Raw genomic sequence first — 9,655 nt, 5'->3', positions numbered from 1 at the left:
AGAATAAATGGTACCTGGCTCAACAGCAGTAACTATGAGACGGATCTAGGGTTCTAGGAATCTTAGTCCTTTTTCTTAATAATTTGTCCCAAAGAATAAGAATGGACATGGAAATGGAATCATTCGGCTCAGATATTCCTTTTGAATTTCTTCATAAATTAGCTGATTAGGGGTAAGGGGAAGTGGGAATATTCATATGGGAGGTTTAATAAAACTCCAGTGATTAGCAGAATCTCCTCCTGCAGTGAAGGTTCAGTGAACGCTATTCTCCATTTGCTGCTGCATCGCTTCTTCTGCAGTGATATCTGAAGAAGACCGATCTTCCTCCCTTGCTGTGTCTGAATCTGAGGAACTTTGTGTTAATTTCTATTATCAGGCAAAGAAAATTGTTATCACCCATAATGTAGCAAAGTTCTTTGAATGTGTGCAAACAACTGACATGACATGTCCGTGGCTGACATCCTCATACCTCATTCACTTGTTTAAAATATTGACTCCCATTACTCCCATTACTTGATTCAGTAATTACTTTAATACTTTGGACTATTAGAACACAGAATACATTCATGCAAATATTCACTTTTTTAATTTCTGAGACTCACGTGGATATTTTTTTTCCTTTTTCATATTTCGTTTACATACATTCTGTTTTATCTGGAACTCTCTCTCATGCGCGCGCTCTGTAGCTCTCTCTTTGTTTCTGGCTCTATCTTTATAGTGATGATTTCTTAATAAAGGTGAGTGAAATGGAATCTTGAATGACCTTGCCGGTGGTGGTGGTGGTGGTGGTGGAAGGGTAAGGTATGCTGCTTAGGAAACATCAGAAAAGAGAGGCAGAGCCTACAGTTAAAGCCTGCTCTAATGGCCAAAGAAAGAAACTTAGGAAGGACCTGCCCTACTGGATGAAGCAATTAAAAGTGACAGTGGGACATATGTGCCTTCAGACTTGCAAAATCCAGTCAATGCAGCAATAAAGTAGAATTAGTTCATCTAGTCCTGTTTCCTGCCTTGTTTGCCTGGGAGAGTGAACAATAGGGGAAAGCCTGGTCCTTCCTCAGCCCTCCAAGAAGAAGCTAGGCCATATAGGTATTGCTGCTGTAGCTACTAGCATGACACAAGCACTGCTCCTCTTGTACTGCCCTTCTTTAACGAGGCATCTGGTCTATTTTGCTCTAGTATCACCATCAGAACAAGGTTTGAAGTGCTGAAGTGAGGAGGGGAATCAGTAGGGACCACTCCCATTCAACCCTGTAATTTTAAGGCAACTGGGTCTCAGAGTCAACTGCAAGGGTTGCAGGGTCCTTTACTGAAGAAAAATCACCATAAATGATGCCCATTTTCCAAGGCTAACTCCTGGCTATTTCACTCTTTATTTTTAATATTTTGCCCCTAAAAGGTAAAAGCTAAAGGTTCCCCCGCACATGCGTGCTAGTCGTTTCCAACTCTAGGGGCCGGTGCTCATCTCTGTTTCAAAGCCGAAGAGTCAGCGCTTGTCCGAGGACGTCTCCGTGGTCATGTGGCCGGCATGACTAGACACCAATGGCGCACGGAACGCTGTTACCTTCCCACCGTGGTGGTCCCTATTTTTCTACTTGCATTTTTACGTGCTTTCGAACTGCTAGGTTGGCAGAAGCTGGGACGAGTAACAGGCGCTCACTCTGTTACGCGGCACTCGGGATTTGACCCGCCAAACTGCCGACCATCTGATCGACAAGCTCAGCGTACTTTAACCCAAAAAGATTTTTAAGAGGCTTTCTAGTGTATAAGATTAGTGGCAAGACTCTCTCTTCAAGGTCACAGGCTTTAAGACCTAATAGGCAAGGCAAATATGATAGAGGTTTTTTTTAAAAAAAATATATCTCAAAAGGCGTAGGATCTAATGCCTTCATTGGGCAATGTTGGATGGATAGTTGGGTGGCTAGCTGTATTCTGAAGAGAGTTACCAAAACATCTCTAAAGCAAGTAAATGAACGCAAAAAGACAAAGAATGGCAGATGAGGAAGTATAAAGTGAGGATTATACCCTGCAAAGATTACAAATGCAAAGATTCAATTTCTCAAGTATCCCTACAACCAGGGGAAGAGAATTTAAGGTCTGTACTAGGGACCACACTTTCATATTAATGAAGGGCAACAGGATAAAATCTATTTGTTTTCTAATAATGCAGTCTCTACCTAGGAGTACAGATGAAGCCATTTGACAAGTGTTGACAGATTCTAATGGAGTCTTTAAGGGATCAACTCATAAAGGAGTTTGCAGACAAGCAAACTATTTAAGGCATGCAATAAAAAAAGTACTCCCGAGATATAATACTTGACAAAAATATTGAAGCAAATAATAATTCTGGCTTTCCTCTTGTGAGCTACAGAGTCAGGTCTGTTTGACCATAACACTGTAAGCCCTGAGCCACAGATCAATATAACAAAGCAATAAATAAATAGCTGCCGTGTATTACTATGTGGTCAAAAAAACTCAGGGGGGGGGGTGTCATCTGGAAATAGATTAGCCCAATTGGGAGGTACTATTTTTTTCTTGCAAAAAGCAAAGAGGAGATATTGTATCAGTTAAATGTTGTGAATGTTGAAACCCCATCAGCAAGCATGTTTGTCTGGGGTAAAATAAAATATTTACCTATTAGTTTTATGTCCCTCACCAGTCCTCCAGCAACTCAAGGCAGCTTGTTTATAGATCTCACTTCAACTTACCTCACTTCCCACAAGAGCCCCACAAGGAGTCGGTTGGTGAGGGAGTGACTAGCCCAAAGTCACCCAGTGAGTTCCCATAGCTTAGGATGGACCTGAATACCTTAATCAATCAAGATGCCTAGTGATTTTGGCTAAATTCAACCAAAATTACTCTCTTCTTTAAAAAATATGCCCCATCAGAATAAAATATTCTGTGGACCTGCAGTTTCTTTAACGTGAGAGTGTTGGCTAACATTGTTTGTTTATTTGTGTGTTTTTAAATTCATGGCATGATGGCTGAATCTGGACAGATTAGTACATAGTACATAGAAAATCGCACTAAATTGTTAAGCCACTCAGCAGTAATTAAAGTTTCGTGGTTATTTAGGCATCTCCTATTTCTCCTGCAGGAGGAGGGAACCCTTCGTGTTACTGTTTTGAATTTATGAATGAAAGTTGGGATGAATAAATAAAAAACAATCAGCAACTAAATTCTGGAAGACCACCAACATTGTGGTGGGTCCCATTCTGGTGGAATGAATATGTCTCTTCTAATACTGTTTAGGACTCATGCTAATTTAGCCAATAAAGCAAGAGATGGTTGTGTCGGTGAGTGGCCTGGCTTGATGGACTGGTCCTCTGCTGATAGTCACTCTATCACTTCTCCATATCTGTTACCAATTGGTCCCTGCCATTTATAAACTGAGCAGCCCAAAAAGGCTCTGCCACTTGCCATCATTCTCAGGTTGATTTTCCATTTCTAGCCCCTGGGGGAGCAAATGCTCTAGACAGCACATTAGTCTTTTGTCTGAGCTAACTATCTGAAAAATACACTTCTCGTGGAATATTAGCAAGGACCAACTGGTTGTAATAATTCTGAAGGGAAGTTACCTCAAGTCACCCTCTCTGCTATACTTCAGTTGATGAATAAAAAATGTTCATTAAAACAGAATATAACAAATCTCACTGAGCACCAGCCCTTCTCTTTATCATCCATTTGCTCCACAATAAGGAGAAAATGAACAAAACCCATTGAAAGCATGACATACAGAATGAAAAAGAGCAAGAACACCATATATAAAGCAAAGAAATGCAAAATAAAGCCACAATCTACAGTCCTATAATGGTGACTTAACTGTGAATAGTTTAAGAGGAGTATACTTGGGAATTTATTCTAGCATTAAGATGCACAGAGGTAAGATATTTTAACTCAGATATTTGAAAATAACACAAGAGTTGCAGTTACTGCACTTTTAATGTATCATTTAAATTTGCATTCCAATTTTTCATCAAGGGTACTCAATGCAACTAATGTCAAGGATGAAACTTTGGCAGCTGTGTGCCTCTGAGTAACTGGGGAGGGTTACTTTCAAGTAGGTTAGATGGAGAAATGAAACTTCTATGATTCCGCTGAAAACCGTGAAAGCCTGAAACCTTTTCAAGGACACCAGAACAGGTGTGGATTTATTGCAGACGGTTTCCATAATAAAGTGAACTTGTTTATATGGACTATGTAAGACATTGTGGGTTTCACTGGGAAAATTATTGTTTAAGTTTATGAATTGGTGTTGGAACCTCAGAGTTAGTTTTACTTCGACATTACCATGCAGTGTATTCAATAAACAGTAAGATTTTGGAGACAGAATGAACCTGGAGTTTTATTTCGATTCTTGAACTGGATGTTGACAACTAACAATAATTTTGCAATAAGCATGTAACATTCAAAGCAAGCAAAAGATTGACAAAAATAATTTCAAAAACTAGGCAACTGATCACATTATTTTTATATAAATTCAATATATTAGTTAACAGAAGATCCTCCAGTTTGTTAAATGTGTGTCTGCAGGTAGTCCTCATTTAACATCTGTCTCATTTAGTGATCATTCACAGTTATGATGGTGATGAGAATGTAACTTTGCAACCTGTCCTCAAATTTGTGACAATAGCATGTCTCTAAATCCAAGAAAACTGAAGTAAGATCATAAGCACACTTGTAGTTTCACTTAGTAACCATTTCACTTAATGATGAAATTGCTGGTCCCAACCATAGCCACTAAATGAGGACCACCTGTAGTCACAATGACCAAATACAATATTTCAGGCTATCTATGTGTGGCTTCATACATGGCTTTGAACCATCCTTGTTTATGAAGCTACAGTAGATCATGAGGAGAGAATGTGTCATTTTGCTTTCTGTAACAATCAGATGTCCAGGCTTACATTTGTGAAAGAAATGTATCAATAAATACATTAAAAAAAATCTGCCTGAACGAAATTAACACCCTTTTCCTTTGCCAAATTCAGTAGGGTCAGTTATTACCAGTATGGTGAGGACTATATTGTACATCTTCAAGAATAGGCGCAGTCATAGCTATTCATATTTGCACATGGTCACTGTCAAAATGCAATGTATCCAAGCATCAAAATGAAGACATCAGTCTGAAAAAAATGTGCACATTTATTCTAGAAAATTGTTATCTTCATTCCTTGCTCAGTTTTCTACTGACCAGATAAGCTGATTTGGTTTGATGAAACTACAATTTGTATTCTGTCATCTAATATTAAGTCACAAGAATCGAGGGAGGGGGAGAAAAGGATGATGATGATGATGATGATGATGATGATGATGATGATGATGATGACGACGATGACAATGGCGTGATGGTGATGTCCTCCCCCTCTGGGTCTGAAATACTCAAATCCTTGGCCTGCCCTGTATGTATGAAAAAAGGGGCAGGGCTTCAATCACATGTTTCCCGTCATCATTTAAATGATACACTTCTTCTTTCTTTTTTTTTTACTGTAGGAGTAAAAGCTTGTTGCAACCTGCTCACCTCCACTTTGTTTGGGATCATCTCCTCTAATATCAAAAGAGCTAAAGAATTCATTTATTTCTCACCATATGGAGAGTACACCTCTCCATCCCAAGATTTCTGGACTGAGCTGCCAATTGGAAAGAAAAGAAAGGAAAGAAAAAAGAAAAGAAAGAAAAGAAAATACACAGAGCTTTAAATTGAATTCAAGATTGCCATTAGTCATCTTCAAACACTTCCTAACGGCAGTGAGTTACAGTAAATTAGCTTGTTCCAAGCATTCTTTCAAGCAGGGTTGGCAACCTGCAGCCCTCAGGCCATACACAGCCCTTGATCTAATTTCAGGCCGCTCTTGTCCTAAATTCAAAAGCCCTTTGCAAACCGGCAGTTCAGATCTCCAGCAAAAGTGATCTACTTTTTCACAAATTAGCCAGCAGTGTGGGGATAAAAGAGTCAGAAGGGGTCTGGATGGAGGTCAGAAAGGGAGAAAACATTCAACCTCTCTAGACTTTGATGATACAGCATCCAATGGATTATTCCTGTGGGAATACTATTCTACACAGGGGAGAAAAGATTTATCCACTCCTGCCACAAAGGGAAAGCTTAATTTTTCCTGATTTTCTTTATACAACGAGTAAAAAAAAATCCTAGGAAGAAAAAAGAGAAATGAAATGAAAACTTTGCAGGATTCATCTAGTGCAGGCATGTCAAACTCACGACGTCATGTGAGGTCGCGTGATGTATCGTAACTTTTCCCCCATTGCCGGCAATGGGGTGGGTGTGGTTTTGGCTTGATGCATCTGGCCTGCGGGCTGGCAGTTTGACATGCCTGATCTAGTGTTACAAACATGATGATACCTATTCCATCCCTTCCCCCTAGCTCTATCCCAAGAAAACAGTAAAGAAAAACCTCAGGGCCAAGGCAATTCCTGAGAGCAGAGGTTTTATAAGAAGAGTTCATGTTTCTTTACTGTTCAAAGGGCAATTGTTTTCACTGAGCATGGTAGGTGTTCCAGGAGAAATAATGAGGAAGAGGAAAGACACAGAAGGACAAAAAAAAGTATAACAATGAGAGTCTATTCAGTGCACTAGCCTAATTCTTCTGGAGACTTGGGGTGCCAATATAGCTCCGAGCATAAATTCAGTATTTCTCCCACACTGTCTATATTGTATCTTAACATTCTTACAATATTTTCTAGGGTGTTTTGGTGAGCTTAGCTGCAGACAGTCAAGAAAGCCAGCCTTGAGTTCAATGCTTTATCATTAATTTTGTTTGCGTGTGTGTGTTGCAAATGAGCCATAGAGATAGGCTGGGTTTACATGTTACAAAAAAATATTACGTTATCTGTTTGATTTCAGCTGAATTTGTGATTTAAGTCATCGTGGGTGGGTTAGCTCCATGTGAGAACACAGCCATTATGGTTTATTCAGCAAACCATAGTTAACAAGACATGCATTGTAACAGTCCCCCCCTCCCCCGCCATTTGTTCGGTGCCAGGGACCGAGGATTTTCCGCAGACTGGGGTATGTGTGATTTCGCGTGCTGCCTATGTCCCGCACATGCGCAGATGGGGTTTTGCTCATTTGCATAGCCCGGTTTCTGACCCACTGCAGATTGGTGGTGGTCCGCCACCCAAGGGATTGGGGACCCCTGCATTATAATACAGGGAGAGTGACTGAGAAAACATGGGTAGGTCCTAGAAAGACTTCCTAAAGCAGACATGTCAAACACAAGGCCCGGGGGCCGGATCCGGCCCGCAAAGGGGTTTCATGCGGCCCGCGAAGCCATCCTGGAAACAGTGAGGGAACGGCCCCCACTGCCTTGGCCCTGGCCCAGAGACCCTCCTTCTGCCAGAGACCCTCAGATCTGTCCCACTCCTGCCCAGGCCCCCATAAGCACCCTTGATGCGAACGAAGTGGAGCTGGCCACGCCCACCCAGTAGGCCATACGCACTCTAGCCACGCCCACCCAGTAGGCCACGCCCACCCAGGCCATACCCACCCAGCCCCCTGAGGGCAACCGCAATGCTGATGCGGCCCTCAATGAAATTGAGTTTGACACCCCTGTCCTAAAGTGATTAGCGTGTTGCAGAGGGAAAAAAAAGTGGGGAAATTGGGTTAAAATACACAGCAGGATAAAAGCGAATGTTACTGGAATGCTGGGAGTGAATTTAAACTGGTGGACATACTGTGATTAGGCACTGGAAAATGGTAGCATATTGTAAAAAGATATCAGTCCAGATTAAGGGACTGGGAACAGAAGAGCTGTGAAGAACAAGTGATTAGATTTTTCATTGCAAAGGACAGCATGGAACAGAACAGATCTGTTCTGAATCTTAATGTCCGGATAATACCATGGTAAAACACAGGACCTAGTCAGCAAACAGGCTAAAATATCTAGACATTCACCATGAAAGGATACCACTTTATAACATGGTTTATTAAAGGCAATTGGTTTTTTATTTCCAAAAATTATTTCAGTGTTGCCCTGGATTTCAAATTTTCTTCTGTGGACTGAGTGATGGTTACCAGTTACCTACCAAGTAGAATTTTAAACAGCTAACGAGGACATTTTATAATTTTTATAATGTATGTGTGCTCTAATAATCCTTTCTATTCAATAAACCAATGTTACTTCATGTGGAGCAAGAAAAGCTGTCTTGATTGTGCTGAGACTAAAAAAAAATGTGGTTGGTCAACTTGCTAGAATCATTTGCAGAACGTATCCATCATTCCGTAGACTGAAATAATTGTGCCTGCTAAACTGATCAGACACAGCTGACCTTTCTCCTTTTTGTCAACTATCATGACTTCAACCTTTTAACATATACTGCTCAAAATAAATAAATAAAGGGAACACAAGGTAAGACATCCTACTATTAAATACGGTACATTGTGTTGTTTAAGTGTTCCCTTTATTTTTTTGAGCAGTATATTTCCTTCCCTTCTCTCTGTCACTCTTTTTTTCCCTCCACTATTCTGTCTCACTTCTCTGTTTTATCTCTTTACTTGCTCTTGTGCTCTATTGTCCTGTATCTCTTCTGAGTCTTTTTCCCTTTAGTGTACTTCACCCACAACAACCATCATTGATGAAGTAAAGAAGTTAGCTTGATGCTGTGTTGCTATCTTTCCTGGTGTATTGATCTGTATGCACTTTGAGACATAACTCTATTAGTTACCTTTCAGTTCTATTGAAAAACATCACAGGCTTAAAGCACTAGAGGGGCCATTTAGGTCTTACACATCCAGATGTAGAGTATGTATCTCTCTATCTCTGTCTCTGTCTCTATCTATCTCTATGTAATCTATATCATCTTTATCTGTATATCTACCTACCAGATTCTATAACAGCTTTGTTCCCTAGGCCATCTGTTTAGTAAACTTGCAAGATTCCTTTTTCTCGCCATATATACATCTGAACTAGACTGTGTTGTTTCTCTGAGTCATATATGTGTATGTGTGTGGGTATATGCAATTTTTTTTGGCCATGTTTATGCAGTGTATATTGGAGGTGGTTACCCTTTGAAAGCTGTATGCAACAAAATCTCATTTTAATGTATGCTGATTAGTCTACATTTAAAGTGACAATAAAGTTATTCTATCCTATCCTATCCTATCCTATCCTATCCTGTCCTGTCCTGTCCTGTCCTGTCCTGTCCTGTCCTATCCTATCCTATCCTATCCTATCCTATCCTATCCTATCCTATCCTATCCTATCCTATCCTATCCTATCCTATCCTATCCTATCCTATTCTATTCTATTCTATTCTATTCTATTCTATTCTATTCTATTCTATTCTATACAGCTACATACACATCTATATCTATATCTCTAGATATATAATAGATAGATATTTCAAACTGTCCAATTCTCAAAGACTGACTGGATAAGTCCCTGCAGCTTTCCTGGAAAGGTTTTTCAAAAGAGGTTTGCCATTGCCTCCTTCCTAGGGCTGAGAGAAAGTGACTGGCCCAAGGTCACCCAAAGCAGGATTAGAACTCACAGTCTTTTAATTTCAAACATGATGCTTTAACTACTACAATAAATTGGCTCAAACTATAACTAGCCAAATTCAAGGAGCCATGGAAACTGAACAGAGGATTTTTTTTTTAAAAAAAGTAGATGTAATTGGATAAAGCTTTACAGCTGGATGCTTA

Source organism: Vipera ursinii (genome assembly GCF_947247035.1).
Source record: "Vipera ursinii genome assembly, chromosome: 1".
In the NCBI taxonomy this organism is placed as follows: domain Eukaryota; kingdom Metazoa; phylum Chordata; class Lepidosauria; order Squamata; family Viperidae; genus Vipera; species Vipera ursinii.
This window is presented reverse-complemented; position numbering follows the sequence as displayed.